The 20,955-nt window shown below is 34.6% G+C and overlaps 1 protein-coding gene across 2 annotated transcripts in view; it reads right to left on the reverse strand.

Moving 5' to 3' along the window:
* Nucleotides 1-20,955, reverse strand: part of Nachralpha6 (nicotinic acetylcholine receptor alpha6) — a 587,525-nt gene that overhangs the window by 25,825 nt on the left and 540,745 nt on the right. The gene's annotated exons all lie outside the window — the stretch shown is intronic.

The following is a 20,955-nucleotide window of genomic DNA, read 5'->3' on the forward strand; positions in this document are numbered from 1 at the left end:
ATAAAATTTCAAAAATTCTCTACTCTTTCAAATTAATACCTTTCGAATGATCCTCGTCGTATAAAATTTCAAAAATTCTCTATTTTCTCAAATTAATACGTTTCGAATGATCCTCGTTCCGTAAAATTTAAAAAATTCTTAACTTTTTCAAATTAATACCTTTCGAATGATTCTCGTTCCATAAAATTTCAAAAATTCTCTATTTTTCCAAATTAATACCTTTCAAATGATCCCCGTTCCATAAAATTTCAAAAATTCTCTACTCTTTCAAATTAATACCTTTCGAATGATCCTCGTTCCATAAAATTTCAAAAATTCTCTACTCTTTCAAATTAATACCTTTTGAATGATCCTCGTCGTATAAAATTTCAAAAATTCTCTATTTTCTCAAATTAATATCTGTCGAATGATCCTCGTTCCATGAAATTTCAAAAATTCTCTACTCTTTCAAATTAATACCTTTCGAATGATCCTCGTCGTATAAAATTTCAAAAATTCTCTATTTTCTCAAATTAATACGTTTCGAATGATCCTCGTTCCGTAAAATTTAAAAAATTCTTAACTTTTTCAAATTAATACCTTTCGAATGATTCTCGTTCCATAAAATTTCAAAAATTCTCTATTTTTCCAAATTAATACCTTTCGAATGATCCTCGTTCCGTAATATTTCCAAAATTCTCTACTCTCTCCACGTCGAGATCAGACTACCCTCTTAACTTGGCACTCGGGAAGGGAAAAAACTAACTCCCCTCCGATACATCACCGTACATTTTGTTACCGTCGCATCGAGCGGAATATATTCCCCAAGATTACACTTACATCGAGACCACCCCGCGCAGCTGAATCCCTTTTTTCGTTTAGTAGATTTATACCTGCACGATTGAAGTATCGTAGAGTTCCATTCGAAAGAGCGCGCGAGGTTTTCACGGACCTACGGTCCGGCGTTCAAGCCCTCTTTAGTCATTTTCTCGATTCCCTTCCATGCAGCCCTCGGTTCTCCGGTACTCCAGTGTTCAAGAAAGACACTCGTTCCTTTTCCCTGTACACCCTTTCATCGAAGGCGCTCGTTTATTTCACTGTGTCCCTTGATTACTTCGAGCGACCGCCTTCGTTACACCATCATGTATAACTCGTCCTCGTCTTTTCCTTCGACCTGTATCCTTTTCCCCCCTACCCTCCTTTTCACCATTTTCTCTCCAACGTTCCCGGCTGTCTCCCGCCATTTTATGCGCTCAATGTGTCCCTTGATTACTTCGGTTCGATGGTGACATTTTCTCTCTCTCTCTCCGAAGCGGAGACTCGATTCGGCCGCATTAGTTCGACCGAGCGAATCTGTAATCTCGCGATTTTAACGACGCTCGCGGCCGTTCTTTGACTGCACGCTCGAGTTCCCGCTCGATGGACCGTGCGTTTTGCGATTTTTCATCCTGACTTCAAAGCAACTCGAAGTTTCCTCGCGCTTAAAGCACCGGGTAATCTTCTCTGGTTCGACGATGCTTTTGGCCACCGACTTCGCGGGCTTATGTTTCACGGTGTTCGAATGTCCACAGGTGAAGTGATTCGAAGTTTCGCGTTTGGAGAAATTTGAAACGTTTCTCTACTCATTGTTTCTCGCTTCGAGAACTTTTTCTTTGTCCGATTCGTAGTTTAACCTCTCGATTGTGTAAAGCGATCTGTAATATTTGTCCATTTCCACGGTACACGCTATTATCGCATTTCGTGTATTTTGTTATATTTTTCTGCTTTTTTTTCCATGGAAGAAAGTTTGTTTTTGATTCGTCGTCTGCTGACTATTTGTCGTTTCACTCGATGTGCATCATGCGTGTGCAAATTTCGTGATCCGAATTTGTGATTACTATAGGTATACGTATGTGTATAGTCGCGTTTGGAAGTATTTGTTTACATTTGTTGGTAAAAGAGTAAAAGTTTGATTATTACTTTAATACTCGTGTTACACAATATGTTACGTAACTTTACGTAACGTTTTTACGATAGAAAACATTTGTGGTAAAAGTATATGTAAATTGAAGAGTGCAACTGCATTTTCTTAATAAATGAAAATAAAATTCAGGTCCTTAAAATGTACACTCTGGAAATTAATTCAAGTATGACAGAAACCTTAGATTACAGTGTACATCGTAAACGATAAATTATATTTATATCGAGTTATTATGAAGGATGCTTTTAACTTTGACCGAGAAATCAATATATAATAAATAAGTTGTATTTTTAGAAATAAATTTTGTTTGTATCAAGTGTTCTGAATGAAAGTGTATATATGTATAATATAATAAATATGTAAGTACACACCTATTTACAGTGCACGAATAAATTATCGTAAAACTGTTTCATTTATTTCCGCGTTAAATTGTTTATTTGCTATTCATTTACGTATAAAACATACAATTCGTGTTTTCATTTCCAATAATTTCTGGACTAACGTTAAAAGAATAAAAAAGAGGCCATCTTAATTTTTACTACTTTAAAAATGGATAAGATATTATAAATATTCAGGTTCAATTTTGTGGATGTTCCCGTTAAATCATAATTTCGATCTGTATTATTCTTCCTATTCTACTTTATGTATTGTTCCACTCAATATCAATTATTACGATTGGAATATTTTAAATTCTCTTTGCGTTGGGAATATTTTGCAATTTCATACTTCAGTTTGTTCCATATTCTCTTTGACGCGCAGGTTTGTATTCCGTGGATTGCATAATTCGGGCGTTTCTGATTTTCACACTTCAAAGGATTGAAAAATTCATGGTTTCAGTTTTTCAGTTTTCTCTGGTGTCATGTTGCAGCATGTAAAATTTCATTTCCATCGTTAGCATGGTAGCTAACTCGTATATTTTCAGTAATTGGTACAATATTTTGCGAAATTCATCTTAATTAAAAGATTTCTCATTTTTTTTTTAAATTGATAAATTGAAATATAAAGCGGATATTCCTATTTCCATAAAAATTCTCAAAAGAAAATTCAAATAGTTTGGAAAAAAGTTTAGAAACCGACTATGAATATTTTAACAAAATTGTATTTTTCGTAAAATATGAACTTTAATTTTTTGTAAATATTTAAATTTGAAAGCTCAATATGAGAATCAATATTAGTTAGGTAGCACTGTAAAAACCTTTATATCTTAATTAAATTCTATCATAGCTGAAGAAAATACCGTGGTGTATTTAATATAAAAATATTTACATTAAATTTATAATATATTCGATACTGTATGTTTGTAATGCATCAAAAATATTGCCTTTAAATATATGTCAAATCGTCTCTAAAAATTGAAATAGTTTGTGAGCTACTATGATATTTGATTTCTCGAATAAAAGTTTACTTTGTGCTGCTCCAAATAATATCTAAAATAATTGAATAAATTTTACCGTGGAAATTAAATTTACTGCATTTCGAGCGTGCTGTACAATTCAATCGTATATGGTATTACAAATGTTTTCTTTTGTCGTCAGTTTCATGCCCGAGTCCTGGTTGAATAATCGTAAATTTTTCATCAGTATTCCTTTCTACAGTTATTTGATCGTCTTTTGATACCCAGGGCCAATAGGCACGTTTCTTTTACCGTCACGTAGCTACGTTTTCTCATTTCCGCCGTATCAATATTTCCAACCCTCCATTTTTCTCCTTTTGTTTCATACTTTTCACTTTTACAGATTGTTATGCTAGTATTTGGTATCGTAGTTCGATTTCGCTTCAATTTAAAACAGAGTAGCTTCGTTCCAAAGTCCTTTGTAATAGTTCTTATTTCGCTTTTAATATTCGTTTCCATTTCGCGAATGTTTATTTTCAATCAAGACAACAATAGTAATCAATATGTTTTAATTTATGACTTAATTAATATATTAAGTCACACACCAAATCAGCTAGTTCATTTCAGCAAATTAAAAAAAATTCTATTAGAATACGAAATTAAATTTACTTCGTCACAATCTATTGAGTCATTCAACTTTTTTTTAGTTCTTACACATTCTTGGGCTCTGATGCATTCGTAATTTTTACGCCTTTGTTTTGCATTATATTTTCTTACGAATGGAATCGTATTAAAACATTCAGTATAGAAATAAATTTTAGGCTTGATGCGTTTTCAGTAATTTTCGTTCTATTGCTTGTACTGCATTCCATTTCTTGGCAGAGTTATTGTCGCATGATTTTCTCCGTTTCAATCTTCTCCTTTAATCCTTTAATCTGACGTGTTATCGATATACCATCTTCAGCTGTACGAGGATGAAAGTTTTCAATCCTCACGTTCGTTTAATCACTGAAAAATGGCCAAGTGAAAGAATAAAAAGAAATTTCCAGAAATTAGTTCGGAAAACCACTGGATGCGTCTTAATATCGTTAATTACGGGTTTCTAATAGCATTTTCTTCCCAAGAATTGTTCATTTTGACGTTCTTTTCTGAATCTTCGACGATGGAAACTTTCATCGTTTTTTATCAGAATATCGTTGGTAAATAAAAAAGAGGACAGTCTATTTTGAATAAAAATTTGTGATTTGTTTTAATATATCGATATGAAATTGAATTTCAAGTATCGAAACTCGTCATACCGAAAAATAAATTCTGCTGATACGAAAAGGAATTTTCATTTCGTCGAAAAATCACGTACGTCCGAGAATTTTAGTCGACGAATGCAGAACCTGTTATCCTCGCTTAATCCATATTTACTCCAGTTTGATATCTATTTGTTTAACAATAAATTAATACTAACGCACAAGTCGATGAATTTTCTATGAATTTTATCTATTTTATCTAAATATATCAAACATAAAATTTTAGAGCAAATGTCGTATAATCGAATAAGCATCAAAAGCTTTTAAAATACGATGTTAAATATTTTTAATAAATTTTTCATTGTCAATCAAAACAGTACAAGTGATATGAAAGATTCAGTTTGGAAGAAACAAATTATATGCGTTACCATTCTGTCAGAGCTGTTTCAGAACAATTCTTACTCTATAATTCTATCATATTAAACGAGAATATGAATTATAAATTAAAAACTGTTATTCCTCTTACTCTCCAGTTATTAATTCATTTTACATTTCTTAAGGATGAAATAGTGCAGCTCGGTCATGAAAAAATTAATTTAGTGTATACGTATTCGTTGAATGCAATTAATGACAGTGACAAAAACACAAAACTATGGTATATTTCAAATCGAGTGGCAGTGAAAATATAAAACTTGTGTCAATCAGTCCTAATCATTAGTTTCTCCAATTTTATGAAGTCAAGGGGTTATTCTAGTCTAGATGGTTAAAAACGATTTTTGAATAATTGTATTTTCATAATATTTCAGGTCTTGAAAATATGTCAAAGTATTAAGACGAAATTCGTAAAATAGTTAGAAATATAGTGGTTCGAAAACTTGGTAACTGTACAATTCATAGAGGTTACTTGATCGTTCGTTGGATAATTTTGCATCCAATGTAAAAATTTCCATTTGAAAACCGGAGTTACAATAAATATGAAGTAAGCGTCTCGCTATTGTTTGAACTAGATTGATGTCTGCATTACTTTGAATTTACAACCCTGAAAAATCATATTAACTAAAACTCGAATTTTTATACTCTTAAAGATCGCCATTTGGTTAAACGTTATTCTAACTTATATTTCTTATTTCAGTAAATATCTACACATAAGTATAAAAATGATAAGAAATCTTGAATCAGTTGATTATCAATTAAAAATATGTCCAATCGATGTCACCAATTGGATAGAAGCTTCGAAACACATGATAGTATCTATCTTCCACAAAATTAAACATAATTACTTGACATTTTTTTTCCTGACACCTGAAATACCAATATACATCTATACTAAATTTGAACGATTTATATCCATTAGTTTCTTTCTACTTAATTCTCAAAAATCACCGTAAGAGTGACCAGATGCAGACCAGAATATCCCCTTGAAAGACTATTATAACCCTTCGAGTCGAGTGTCTCTTTACCAGCGTGAAAAGAGCGTCGAACGCAAAATCGCGCGAGTTTTTCGGAGTTTCACCGAGAAAAGGAAAGTGTCATTTTGCGAGTGTAATTTCGCTTCGTCGTGATGAAACTGTCTGGCAATACAAGTAGAAACGAAATCACCGACTGCGTGGATGTGCATCTACGAAGGCAGCAGATGCTCACGAGGCCGATGTTTCGTCAAAGTTGCACGATACTTTCGAAGACGGTCGTTCTCTCCACAGACTCGGGGACACGGAAACGGAAGTGAGACAGGTACGGAAGAATAGTCCTGTCTGAAGCATATTTCTGCCTCGTATTTTACGTAGACGTTTGTGCGACCTTCAGTCCGTCGCTTCCACTCCTGTCTCTTGTGCAGCCGACCGATAGGTACCCGCTTAAATAAGACATTTTTCAGACACTTTCATGAGCTTCCGGTATCGCGCACAGAACATCGTAAATGTCGTCCGTGCCTTCCTGAGTAGGGTACTTCTATCGTGACTTCTTTTGACGCTTCCTTTGTGAGCCCGGAATTACGTTACGTAAAAATTTATCTACGATACGGTAATTGACAAAGGTACTCGGTACGGTTGAGTATTTCTAAGCTCGGTTATTTTCGATGCACGTGCGAATTATGAATGAAAAAATCAGTCATAGTTTAATACTTCATTTCGTATTTTAATATATGAATATTTACGTTGGAACTCAAAGGTATATTTAAATTGAAAGTGAAATTCAAAGGAAACTTTTAATATGAATCGAAACGACGAAATCAAGCGTTTTGAAATGAATAAGCGAAATAATACTACTTAATATTGTTACAGTGAAGTTTCTAGTAAAGACAGTTTTGAGAATTGTTGGTTGAACAGACTTGTTTCAATAATTAAAGAGAAGTGGAGAAATAGTTAATTTTTATATTAAAAAAACATTCGAACACTTATTGTTAATATATTCAAGTTTCTAATATAATAAGAAAGGATAAGATGTGTTTATAAATACGACTTCCAGATTTGTGATTATATTATCTGACTTTCACTAGAAATAAATAAAGAAATCAAGATAGTAACAGTAATTTGTTATCTTTGTGCAATAAATTTATCATTTCGAGAATATTACATTCATTAATTATTTTTGTGGATTATGTTAGACGTGTTTTACGTTCATAAGAAAAATATGATAAACACTCTGTGTAACTCAACACACGCTATTATGTGTACGTGTATATACAAATAATCGTATTAATTATTTACAGGAATAAAAAGTTATTTCGCTGCTGGTGGTACGCTGTAGGAAAAAGGAAATATAGAAAATTTGAAGATGGAGTAGTAATAATATTCAAAAAGTAAGATCTGATTAAAATTAAACTAAGTTTCTAGTTTCACGATTAACGTAAATAATAAATTACCATACGGAGTGAGCTATTTAGTATCTTAAGAAATTTCGTCATATTTTATATTATAAGTAAATGGTTGTTAGAAAAATATATTCGATGGGGTACATCGAAAGTCATTTTATGCAATGCTTATACTTTTAAAATATTATAATCACCCTGATGTTTTTGAGTATAACACAGTGTTTCCTCGTGTAGTAATCTATGATATGTATATCATGATCTTGTAGTGCTCTTGAATCCGAACATTCGCACTGAATTACTATTATTAATAGTATTACACCCGCTTTACCGATGCTTTGATTGTGTAATATAATGTACCCTGTTATCCTGTATCTTACACGATGTAAACAAATACAGAATGGAGAAGATATTTCCAATATCATTAAGTAGATACTTAAGCGTGAATTTAAATTATATACATATTTTTTGCTTCTTTATTACAGGATCGAGGAATTCGTAAAGTTGTACGCTCTCGTTGTAAATATTTAGGTCATTGGTCATTGAATTCCTCTATACATTACAGGCTATTACGCGAGAAAAATACCATATTCCAATTAAAAACATCAAGACGACCTCAATATCTTGCACAATAAAGCCCGTGGAAAATTACATCGAACCAAACATATTTTCTTCGAGACATATTCCCTCTGATATAAATAATTAAGATGCTAAGTCGCACTCACTCTGTATACGAACATGATAAATCAACATATACAAATATTTAGAGAGAATGCAACAATACAATAAAATTCTCATATATTGCAACAAGGAATCAATGTCTTTGATGCAACAATACAATAAAATTCTCATATATTGCAACAAGGAATCAATGTCTTTGTTGCAACAATACAATAAAATTCTCATATATTGCAACAAAGAATCAATATCTCCCAAGAATTATTTTCACATAAATTAATTTTCAAAAATGTCGCTAAGCAAGTGATAGTTTAGCACAAAAGTGATTAAAATCGAATGATAAAAATATTTCGGTGATAGAACGTCGTGTAACAGATCGCTCGATAAGTTTTGTCGTTCGATAAGAAATAGAGCTATTAAGTTCATTGATACTGTTTGATGAACACGTGTGAAGTTTCACATTTATCGAATCGTTCGTATATTTACGGTTGTTCAAATTTGAAGTGTCACGGTATTTTTTTACAATGGAAAAAACGACAAAACCTATCGAACAACCTGGTACACATGTTCGTTGACGAGTAGCAATATCAATTGCTCCGAAGACTTTCGTTTCAAACGCGAAATTTCTGATCACCGATGCTTCGGTCGACCTCTATGGAGCAACTCGTATAAAAACAATCGACTGCTCGCTTCATTTAATCCGAAATGGTTCGTCGTTCGGAGTACCGCCTCGTTATTTCATCTTCGTGACTCCATGGCCACGAATACCGCACCATCGTGACCGTAACGCGTTTTCCGCGCGCATTACGATTATTTCCGCAGTTCGTTACGATCTGTTCGGTTCGCCGCCGAGATGCCGTGGGTCGCGTCGCGAAATTATATTTCGAGGAATTCCGCGAAACGCCTGGTTTACTTCCTCCGTTTCCTGTCTCCGCTAATTTACACCACTATTGTCGTGCACGTGACTTTTGCTTAGCGAAATTACGAGAGACATTCCCCCGCCTTTACCTCGGTCTCATAATTTGTCGAATTTTCAAGATTCATCGTATCTTGCGGCGATTATCTACCAGACGAGTCAAAAATTGTATTTAAAATCAGGCAAATCTCAAAGGCGAATTAAAAGAACGAAATGATCGCACGTTTTTGAAAAATGAAACGAACTTCTTTGTTTTCTCGTTGTAAAAAGTCCTCGTTAAAAGTTTCCATTCTCGCCTCGATAAAAGTTTCGGAATCCGCTTACGTTTCTTCAAGGTTCTAGGCAAGAGTGATAAGATACACGCGATCAAATGTTGTTCACTAAGGAGAATTAAAATTCTTATATTCGTCAATCTATCCTCACGAGTGCATTGCAAATGGATCGGTGAGGACTTCCCGATTGAAACAAGCCCGAACACGATCGCATTTCGACAATCTTTAATTACACGTCGTTCGAATCAATCTTAACAAGCTACCAATTACGTATAATTAAAAACAGTGCGAGTAGAGTCGTGTTTGGATTCAATTTTCTTGGGAAGATCTCGTCGAGCCATTGACGATACTTTCGTGAAGCTATCGCGATAAATAAAAAATAAGTATCACTTTGCGTTAGCAGTCTCAGTATCGATACCCAAGCAGTATTGCTCGATCGTACGTAATGCTATCGTACTTGTTAAAAGTTGATCCGATTTGCTGTCTTGTTTGGTTGGCTCGAGTTGTTGACTTTTATCGAGGTGTTTCTACTGATCGGAAATCAAGTTTCCACATAAGGGCAAACATGTTCGATTCTCAGATTCTCTGTTGTAGAAAACAACGATGTTTTCCTTGTGTTCTGGAGTTTCTACGAATCGTTTCGTTGGTGTCCAGCAGTAACCCCTCGACGGAAACGACCCTTCAAGATGGATTTCGAGAACTTAGCCACGGTACTCGGTTGGATCGAGTCGATCGATCTACCTCCGATTCCTCGATGCACGAACAATTGTCCCCCAGTCGACCATTGGCGATCGGTTCCCTTGTATCGTCCCTTTTGTCGATTCTTCCGCTGACTACGCGAGAATCGAACCACCAACTCAACGTATCGCGACAAACTTTCGGGCTGGTTACGATCTTGCGCTTAATTGAAACGCTCGTCGCTGGATTGTTTAATCTGCGATTCGGGCGCGCATGACTATCAACGTGGAAACACTGGGCCGATACGAGCTCCACGATGCAACGCTGAATTAATGGAACAGCGTCGATTTAATTTGATGGTCTTGTATGATTAAACGCTACGTTAATCTTCACGCCGCGTTGTTCGCGCGAAGGTAACGGGAATTTCTGTCTTACTGGGTGGAATATTGTTGTCCGAAGGAATTTCAATGATAGACCTGACAAAGGGCTCAATTTCATTTGTTTCAAACTTTTCTTTTAAATTACTCAATTATTAGTGCCTACTATATGTGTACAGGGGTCTTTGCCTACAATATTCCTGGACAATTATCAAAATGGACTAGTAATGTCTACTATATGTGTACAGGGGTTTTTGCCTGCAATATTCCTGGACAATTATCAAAATGGGCAACTAATGGTACTCGTAAATTAATTTGTCCCAATCTAACTTCGAAGACACGTATGCGATTTAATACAAATAGTAATACGTTTGTTATTAACAGTAGAACTACCAAAGGGGTCAATTTGATTTGTTTCAAACTTTTCTTTTAAATTACTCAATTATTAATGTCTACAATATGTGTAAAGGTGCATTTGCCTACAATATTCCTGGACAATTATCAAAATGGACAACTAATGGTACTCGTAAATTAATTTGCCCCAATCTAACTTCGAAGACACGTATGCGATTTAATACAAATAGTAATACGTTTGTTATTAATATTAGACCTAACAAAAGACTCAATTTGATTTGTTTCAAACTTTTCTTTTAAATTACTCAATTATTAGTGCCTACAATATGTGTAAAGGTGCATTTGCCTGCAATATTCGTAAACAATTATCAAAATGTGCAATTAATGATACTCGTACATTAATTTGTCCCAATCTAACTTCGAAGACACGTATGCGATTTAGTACAAATAGTAATACGTTCACTGTCGATAGTTCTAGTGTTAAATAATCTTGATCATCTTTGTACGAATTGCGTTAAATTTTTGTGAGTCGATATATCGTTGAAAATTCAAGATTACGCGTTTGAGTAATTAAATCGCTCGTAAGGAGCTATGGAACATTTGAGAAGCATTCTATGAATGAGAGAATAATTCTAATAAATTTCGTTGTAATAAGTTTTCACAATTTCGAAAAGTTTCTACCATGTTGAGCATTAGAATATGGTTTTGAAATTCATTTCTTCGAGTATACTTTTAAACAATCGTACATTAATAAGTAAGAAGACAAACAATTCTATCGAAATTTTCGTCACACCCGATATAGATCGAATATGTACAACTTTCTCGATTTTTTCATCTGAGAGGGAACACCACTTTTCGAGCTGAAGAAATTCTAATATTTGCACATTTTCTCCGACGATACAGAATACGTAATATAAATGTTTAATAGATATACACATATTAAAAGTACGTACTTTCGAGACTATTTTTTCCAGCTTTAATAGAGAAATGTTAAGATGGGTAAATAGAAAATATAAGTGTTTTCGTTACACGTTACTTGAATTTCCTAGTTCCATGGCGGATTGGATTTCTCCTGTTCTAATGATTAGAATTGTACAAAATTCGCGTTTCTAGTTAATCGGACAAATATCGTCATCTTTGTACATATAGATTTTTTTGAAATTTTAATTTGTTTAAGTCGAGCTTCCGAAGAAAACGATATGAATGTTGTAGGAGAAAATCTACGATTTTTTCAAGCTTTTACCAAACGTATTGGAGACAAGAATACAGAGAACGTTCAAATTTCAAGTTAATTGGATAAGTTTCGGAGAAATGATAACCATTAATTTGAGAAATCCTGTTTCGAGGGAAACGCTTTCAAAGTATAAGGATCGGAACGTTTTAGTGTCAAGTAGCGGCCAGAGAGTCGGGATACTCTCCGTGGAAAACGTTATATTTTCGTAACTATTTCGAAGTTTCGTCTCAATATTTCACGATAGCGTTCTCGAAAGGTTAATCTCTAAGAAATTGGAAGAAAATATTGATTTTTTGCAAAGTGGTGTTCTCCCTTGAGTCTCACAATTTCTCATCATTTGAGAGCAAACAATGATCCACAGAATATTGAAAGCAAACAATGATCCACAGAGTATTGAAAGCAAACAATGATCCACAGAGTATTGAAAGCAAACAATGATCCATAGAGTGCGTGATCACTTCGAGTTCAATATTCCCTTTTCGTAGAAATTCCCGTTCTGGTGGTTACAGATTATTCGAGTAAACGATGCGCGTCAAACGGGACTTGTCCGCGCAAAACGTAAAACGTAGAAAAAAGTTACGACGAAACTCGTGGAAAATCGTTGGGGTAGCAAAGAGCCGAGCAAAAAGTTACGTTCGAGTTCTTTTGGAATTTGACGACGGTACGAGTTCCCGGTAATTAACAAAATGTCAGGATTAGCAAGAAACGGTTAGTCACCGGGATGTAAAAACATCTCGCGCAATTAGTATCCGCGATTCTCCACCGTGGTGCGGGAAGACGGCTAAACAGTGTTAAATAACGTTATTATTTCTTCGTGACGTCATTGTCGTCGTCGGACAGGAAGTACACGGACGTCAACGGAAACGTTCGCTCGGTCGACGTAATTCCGCAATTTTGCCCCTTTACCCGGCTTTAATAAAGTAACTACAGCTGCAAGTTCAGCGGTGCCACTTGGTGTACAGAAGCCGTGAGTTAGACTAATGAGAAGAAGTGGTTTACAGGGCGTAGCAGCAGCAGCAGCGGAAGAAGAAGAAGAAGAAGAAGAAGAAGAAGAAGAAGGAGAAGAAGAAGAAGAAGAAGAAGAAGAAGAAGAAGAAGAAGAAGAAGTAGAAGAAGAAGAAGAGGGAGGGAGAAGAGGCTAGAGAAGAGAAGAAGAAGGATGGATGTAGAAGAAGAAGAAGAAGTAGAAATTTGGCGGAAGTGGGCGATGCAAAACTCTGCTTAGACAGTGATACGTCGTCGCTAACGAATATGCACCGTGTGTTCCTCTCGTTGTCGGGTGCAACATTACGATGCGCCATGCACGACAGCACTACCGTACCAGAGTCTCGTAAATAACATAGAGCGACCGTGCCGTCGAAATATTAGAGACTAGTTACTACGTGATGGATAACTCGGCTCTAGTTGTTAGAGCGCCGAGTCGTAAGCCTGGTCAACGTCTTCGAAATTCCGACGAGCTCGGCCCCAAACTAAACTCCTCCTCTAGCTTTTGCTTGCCGCGTGTGACAAAAAAAGCGGAGAGCGGTCTACAACTTCGTGAATAGAAAGAAAGAGAGGCGCGCGGAAAGCGTGCTGCGGAACAGGCGTGTGCAGCACACGTTTCGTCGAATCGGAGCTCTGACAATTTTGAAAAGGAATTGATTCTTCGCGAATCAGCTGTACCTATTGATGTTAACTATCAACGATTCGATTATCCGCGTATTAAAATTATAATACATTTGTATTCGTTCCAAGTTATCAATGTTAGTAAGGATTAGGTTGAATTTTTGAACAACGAGGATATTTACTTTTGATTCTAGGGGTGTATACGGTAGATTCGACTGTGATTAGAGTTGAGGAGACTTGCAAGGAGTGTTAGATAATTGACAATTTCATGTTTTAACGACACTCGATATACAGATTGAGGATTGAAAAGATGAAGAAACTACCCGCATAGTTGAGGATGAAATATGTACCTGTTTATATATAATAGTAGGAATTGTATAATAACTCTTGTTAACAAAATAAGTGAAAAATGTAGTATTCGCATGCACAGTTTACTTTATTGAACACTAATGTTTCGATTTTAAATTTTGATCCTATTTGGTGTATTGTTTATATATAAAAATGGTTAGTACACGAGCGAAAAGAAGTGTGAAAATAATTTCTACGGAATTAATAGTGCGAACGTTAGGTCAGTACTTACTTACGTGAAAATTATGGGTTAGGATTCTTAATTAGAATCAAGATTGATAAAATTTCCAATTTTCCAAGTAGTTGCAAAGTGTTACTTGAGTGGAAAATGTATTCTATGTTTAGCTGTAAATCAAACGTAAGAACAAACAACGGATGAGATTAGATTATAGTTCTTTTTGCCTAAATATGATATACTTGTGAAAAGATTGCGTTTAAAGTTACAACGACTCGTATTTTTTTCAAATATACGGGTATGTATGTATTTTCGTGCCTGATGAAATTATACCTGAACGAATAGTATCCGCCATAACTTCAAACGTAATATTCTCGCGTGTATAATATAGAATGTATGAAAAAGGTACATAAATCGAAACGAATGAACTAGAATATGAATGAAAACATTGGAAAGAGAGGATTTTTTCTATGAAATTCGAATTCATTCATTTCAACTTATGCAACTTATTGTTTTTCACGTCTTTCTAATTTATTCCTTTCTACTTAGGCAAGAATAACTATCGTTCAATCACGTTTGCTAATATACTATCTTCATTCAAGTATCCCACACAGCTTATCAATTTCGATTTTAATTAAGAATTATAACCGAAAATTTACACGAGTTTTATAATTAACGTCAGTACTGTTAATCCCGTAAGAATAATTTTACAATACATTTTGTTCGTATACTTTTTCATCCATAACTTTCAGGGTAGTTTTCACTCCCTGTACTGTAATTACGTATGTAACAAGTTTTATCGAAATCGATGGTTGTCAATTGGGCAATCTGATACACTTTATGGTTCAATAATGAAAACTATTGCTTCACAGATCTTACTTCAAAGTTCTTACAGCTCTTAAGAAACAGGTGTTTCTCACATATTGTACGATCCATCGTGAAAGAATGTTAAGGTATCTCTCAGGATCGTCTGCAATCTCGATACTTCTGTAAAAGAATCTTAAACTCGTTTCTCAACGTTGACAGTCCCTAGATTCGTGTCTCTCGCGTTCAAGCATGGCCGCGATTATTGGTAAGCTTCCTTTTCAAAGTTGCTCTTCAGTATTGTCCTCTTTGTTCGTGAACGGTACACCTCGTGCACACCGGACACGCTAATTCCCGAACACGCTCGCGCGAATGTTAAAGCCAAACGATGATCGATCTACGATCGTGTCACGTCGATCCTCGCTAACGGAGCGGTTGACTGCGACTTTGAAAAAAAAAGAGACATTCCGAGTCGACAACGCAATCTCAGAAGTGAGGAGGCAGACTGCCTTGCAGAGTGATCAGAGCAGCGACAACGACAGCGATAGTGATAATGATAAATAGAGTAATTAGCCTAGGGTGACTCGTCATACGTTTCAATCATCACACGACTACTAGAGTACTCAAACTTTGCGACTGCAGAGCAACAAGACACAGGCTACAAGAAGTAGGAGGAAGTGTGTGGTCAGCCATAAAAGAGATTAACCCTCGAGTGGTACGAACGATGCAATTGCAAGTCCAAATCACAAACTTGATATCGCTGATAACTCCTTGCTGGCACTACGGTAGGATTACAGAAGCACTTTGAGCGTATCGAAACTTTGTCTAAGCTCCCTATCTCGCGTCGTATAAATTCCTCTCCGTTAAAACATTATCCGAGCGTGTAACTTGCTGCATGCCCTATTAAATGTATCTGCGTGTTCTGACACGAATTTAGGGGATTTTCACGGCTAACGACGCAAACACGATTCGTTCGATAAAATTCTTCGACTCCTTTCTCTCTCGATCGTTTCATTTGTGATGTAGCTTAAACTTGTGGTCGTTGATCGTCTTGAACGGGCTACCACTTGAGAGTTAAGAGACGCAGATTCAGAAGAAAAAAAAAGGAAAAATGACAGAGAAAGTGAAAGAGAGAGAGAGAGAGAGAGAAACAGTTAAAAGGAAAGAGAAAGAAAGAGTATAAACGGTGCTGGAACTGGGATACCATTTCTTTGCTTCAGAGCCTTCGGTGCAGCGTACCTACGTTCTTTCGTACACGAATACATGATTACTTTGCCACTACGAGTGCGCTAAACCAAATCGAGACGTTAGTTTTTCTTTGTCAAAGTCTGCGGCGGAAAGAGCTCCGCGGATAGAGTTCGAGCGTGACAGTTCCCGGTGTTACATTTACACGTACCGAAGCCTTTTCTATCCCGTTTCGTTCGCAGCAGCGGGGCAAAGTTTTTAAATATATCGGACGAAAGCCAAGCGATCCGGAGCTGTCCGCCGACAAGTGGTCTTGGATTGCGAGTTTGCCGTGCACGAATGACCTCTCGTAGCTCCGATAAAACTGTTTCGCGCGAAACCGAGCGTCGCGAAACGTTTAAACATCGATTCAGATTGATTACGTACATCGAATGCTTCGGAGATTTTTCGTTAAATGAAAGCAACGATTTCAATCGCTTCGGGTTTTAAATTGCGCACTCCTTGATCGTTCGATTCAATGCGATTAGTGTGTCGATAACATCGTTGTCCAAGAAACGTTTGTAGCGATTTTAAAATAATGGTAAGTATATACATTAAAGATACCAATATACATAAGTATATACATAAAAATACCAATAATTGGTACGTATATCTTTCATTATTCGTAATTGCAATATTCTCGACTTTGATTGTAGATCGAATATCGCGAATTGTACAGGGTGTCCCAAATTGTGTAATTTTTTCGAGGAAAAAAAAATAAATCGAAAACGTACGTATCTCTTTTTTTTTTTTAAAGATAATCGGGTTTTGAAATAGATGCAATATGCGAGCGTGTTATTAACTAATTTATAATAATTTCATACATATTTTACGCATATCTGTATCGTAATTATTCCGAAAAATGATTTGCAAGGAAACATCTATTAAATAAACATTTTCATGTCGGTAAAATTAAATCAATAAAGAATTGTTCGAAAAGGTACAAGAAAAATGATTGTTACAATTACTGTTGTTAAAAAGTATGTTTCGATCGTAACAAATTTTAAATTTAACGAAATTTACCAATTCATATTTAGGACGTCTTGTACAATTAAAGGAATCGTTTTTGAATCAATTTAAGATTCAAGGAAGCATTGACATGAAAATAATAATGAACGTCGTCGGAATCTGTACGATAAATCATAGATTTAGAATCTACTTCCTTGAAAAAAAAAAAGAAACAAACATGGAGAGACTGTGAAACTCTCAAGTTTGATGTCAAGAAATCTTTTTCATTTTTAACGAAGCCAGCGATGCCTCCCGTAAAACTTTCTTTTATTGTCGCAGAACAGCGCTACGCCATGAAAATCGTCTACGTACGTTTACCCTAATCGTGAATTCTATTAATTTTTCATACAGTGCCGGACGTAAAGTTTCCTTAGTTTCATGCCCGTTAAATCAGCAAAGTTGGATTGCGATGACACGGGAACGTCGTCCGCAAAGTGCATCGAGTGCCCGCGTCCCACTTCTTCGTGAGATTACATTAAGTTTAAAGTTACAAAGTTATCGTGCTACAAAAGCCGTTCGTGTACTTTTGGCAAAACTCTATCGTTTCCTCTAGTCATCGTGTTTTGTGTATTCGTGTATCGTGTGTGCACACGTGTGTCACATGTGTATGTTATATCAATACATACATGTACTATAAGAAGACATACGTACTGCATATTTCTTTTCATGTATTTTAACTTCGGTAAACCCTTCTAATATGAAATGAATATTTTCGAATTTTATCTAATATTTAATATTTTCAATTGCTTCGAAAGAGATAGTAAGTTGTCTTATTTGTATTTGTAATTTCGGGTTTGTTTCAGTGAGGTTGAACGAACATGATTAATTTTTTCAGTCGATTTAGATAGATGCATACAGAGCGTGCGAAGTATGTGATACATCGTGATCGTGAGTGATTCACTTCGGAAAAATAAATCGAAAAAGTAGTATGGAATCTCTGTTATCGAGATAATCAATGTTAAAAAATGCGCGGGGCATGCGCATGCATAAAAGTACTGCAAAATTAGGAACAAGTGGACATTTGATAATACCGTTTCGATTTTTAATTCGTTAAGTACTCGAACAATTGTGTTCTCTAATGATAAAATTCTTTTAGTATCTTTGGTAATCGAGCAGTTTTCTTTTCTTTTTAAATTACTATATAAATTGTGTACAAACATGATTGATATTTGTTCGGAGAGAGGCATTGAATCCGTACATTTTTCAAAAACGATTCTCTCGAACACGAAAGCCAGAAAAAAATTTGTTATTGCGTGTTTTCAAGAGAAATTGTATCTTTCTCGGTTACCTCGTATATTTTTACACACTCTGTACAAACGAAGTTTCGTAGTTGTTATATTTGAAAGTGAACAATATTTAAGATATAAATTGAACAGAAAAGAGTACAATCAGCACTGAAAACAACCACAAAAAAAATGTATGTTACTGATAAAGTGTACAATTTCATCGGAATGAACGTTTCAATATTAGAAAAAAGTATAAATGTTGATTGTACAAATTCGTACATAAGTGTTAACTATTAAACGAACAAAATCAAACGACATTCGATGCTTGAAATTTTCAGCTATTACAAACACGTATAATCGTTAACGGTAAATAGAAAAATATATTTACACGATTTTGGAGCAACAATGAATTTAAAGTTATCATCACGAAAGATTGAAATCTATACCGTATATAACATATAAAAAAATGTTCAAAATTTTATAATTTGTTCTCACGTGAAATTAAAACAAATCCTATATTTAAATTCAATAGTTAAATTGGAACCTATAAAGTACATCAAATGTTAAAAAGTTGTCATAGTTTTACAATTTGTTACTAAATAAAATTACGGAAAATTCAAGTATTCTAGAAATGCGTTAAAAGTTATGGAAATATAAAACTTTCCTGCTGATTGTAATAATTTGCGTATGTAACCATTAGCAAGGAATATAAATTTTCAGTACACAGCGATGTGTTTTTACATAAATAACATGAAACTACTGTTCAAAATGTGAAATTAGTTTTCACAACGGAAAGTAAATTTGCACACTTGGAAAATAATTATACTTATCTCGTGCGACTCGGTGTTGAATTAAAATTATTTTATTCGACGTTAAGCGACAACTAGCGAATAATTAACAACGCGAAATTATACGATTTTACACGATACCGATTTATCATCGTTGGAGTACAATTTTCGTCATACGAGACTGAAACTATTGATTCATACCGCCACATCATGGAAATAATTTACCGTTGAAATTGTTCCGTGATTCAACAGGCTCGAAGAATGGTGAACACACTGTCGACCGAATAAATAATAAATTTACACCGATTTTAAAGCGTTCACACTTTCACCAAGCTTCATCTCTGTAATAATGCAATAATTTCGGATAACATTTTCCGAGTTGTATTCATTGTAAAGGATAGACGATAAAACTTAAATTAAAATTACCGTACAAAATTAATCAATATTTAATACGTGAAATTTTCAATTACTTTCAATTGAAAAATGATTTACGAAAGATCAATTGACAATACTGTATACTTCATATTTTTCCACAATAAATACGTTAGAAACCACCATTTTCAGTTCAAAATTTTTTCAATACTTTATAATAATACTGTGTAATAGAATTTTGTTAAGTGTAGACTTTCCATTGACCGATTCTCATGAATGCACTTCGTATGGTAATATTTTAAAGAATAATATAGAATTTAAAAAACCTAATTAGATGTGTTAATTAAATCACGTATCAATAGTAAACTTAGTGCATTGATTATAAAAATGATCCCTCGTATTTAAAATAGTTTTCTCCTTTTCAAAGATGCAAAAACTCAAATTTCAATGCAATTATGCACTTTCGTTCACTGAGTTTTATTTAGAATTATATATTCTTGCAAGAACTTTGTCATATGATACGTATACCATTTTTTAAACAACTTGGTGTACTTGTTTTTAATTTTATGTATTCTGTGTTTCATACAATCGTTATTTTTAACAATTTTGCTATCAATTTAGCTGGATATATCTGAACACGAGTTTACGTGTTCACACACACGATTTAACAAAATGGTACTCGTGACGGTCATATATAGTAGACAACCGGATAAGTGTTTTCGATTTCACGGCGAATTCCCTTTGAATCTTTTGTTAATAAAACTCGTCCTGTTCAGTCTTTTGATTTCGAGCACGTGCGCGCCTTTTAAAGATTTTAATAACCAGCGTTTACTTTCACCGAATTCGATATGCCTGCGCGTTAATATGAACGGGATATGCAAAATCGTTCTTGATTGAAGTCCACAAAAGCTTTCCGACGAGTGGCTGCCAGCGTTTCATTCGTTTGATCTTTCGACGAAGTTACTATGACACGCTTTGTGTATTATTTGAAAGGGGAGGATTTTTTATAAAGCTAGAACGAACGAAAATAGCTGATTCTTGAAGCCTGGATAAATTTGAAAACTAGCTGCATTTTCACAGTGTCGTATTATAGAATGAATAATAGGTAATTGTACTTCGTTTCGTAGATTTCAGAAGTAAACTTATAAAATTAACTTACTAGCGTTTTTGTAAATTAATTGTAGATTTGTTTGTCGTTGTGAAAAATCAAACAATCATACGTGTATGTTAAAGACACAAGCGAAGTTTAAATTTATTTATTTTATATGTTTCGATTTTATTTTCATATACGCGTGTTTCATCTACTTTGAATCACAATTGTGTTTTAGTCCATGTGATTGTAGTTCCATTTGTTTTCAACAATTTGCATATATAATGTTTTAAATATGTTTTATAAGTATCCAAAGTGCACTGATTGTAATCCAGGAAGATTGTAATTTTGTATATTTTACGTTCTTTGTTATATTTTCTTTCGTCTTGCTGTATAATTTCGTTAATATTACACCTTACTTCTGTAGTACTATTTTATGTTTTTTTTAATAGGCTCAATATTATCGAAGAAAAACGAAAAAGTTTTG

This window comes from Ptiloglossa arizonensis, chromosome 9 (assembly GCF_051014685.1).
Source record: "Ptiloglossa arizonensis isolate GNS036 chromosome 9, iyPtiAriz1_principal, whole genome shotgun sequence".
NCBI lineage: Eukaryota > Metazoa > Arthropoda > Insecta > Hymenoptera > Colletidae > Ptiloglossa > Ptiloglossa arizonensis.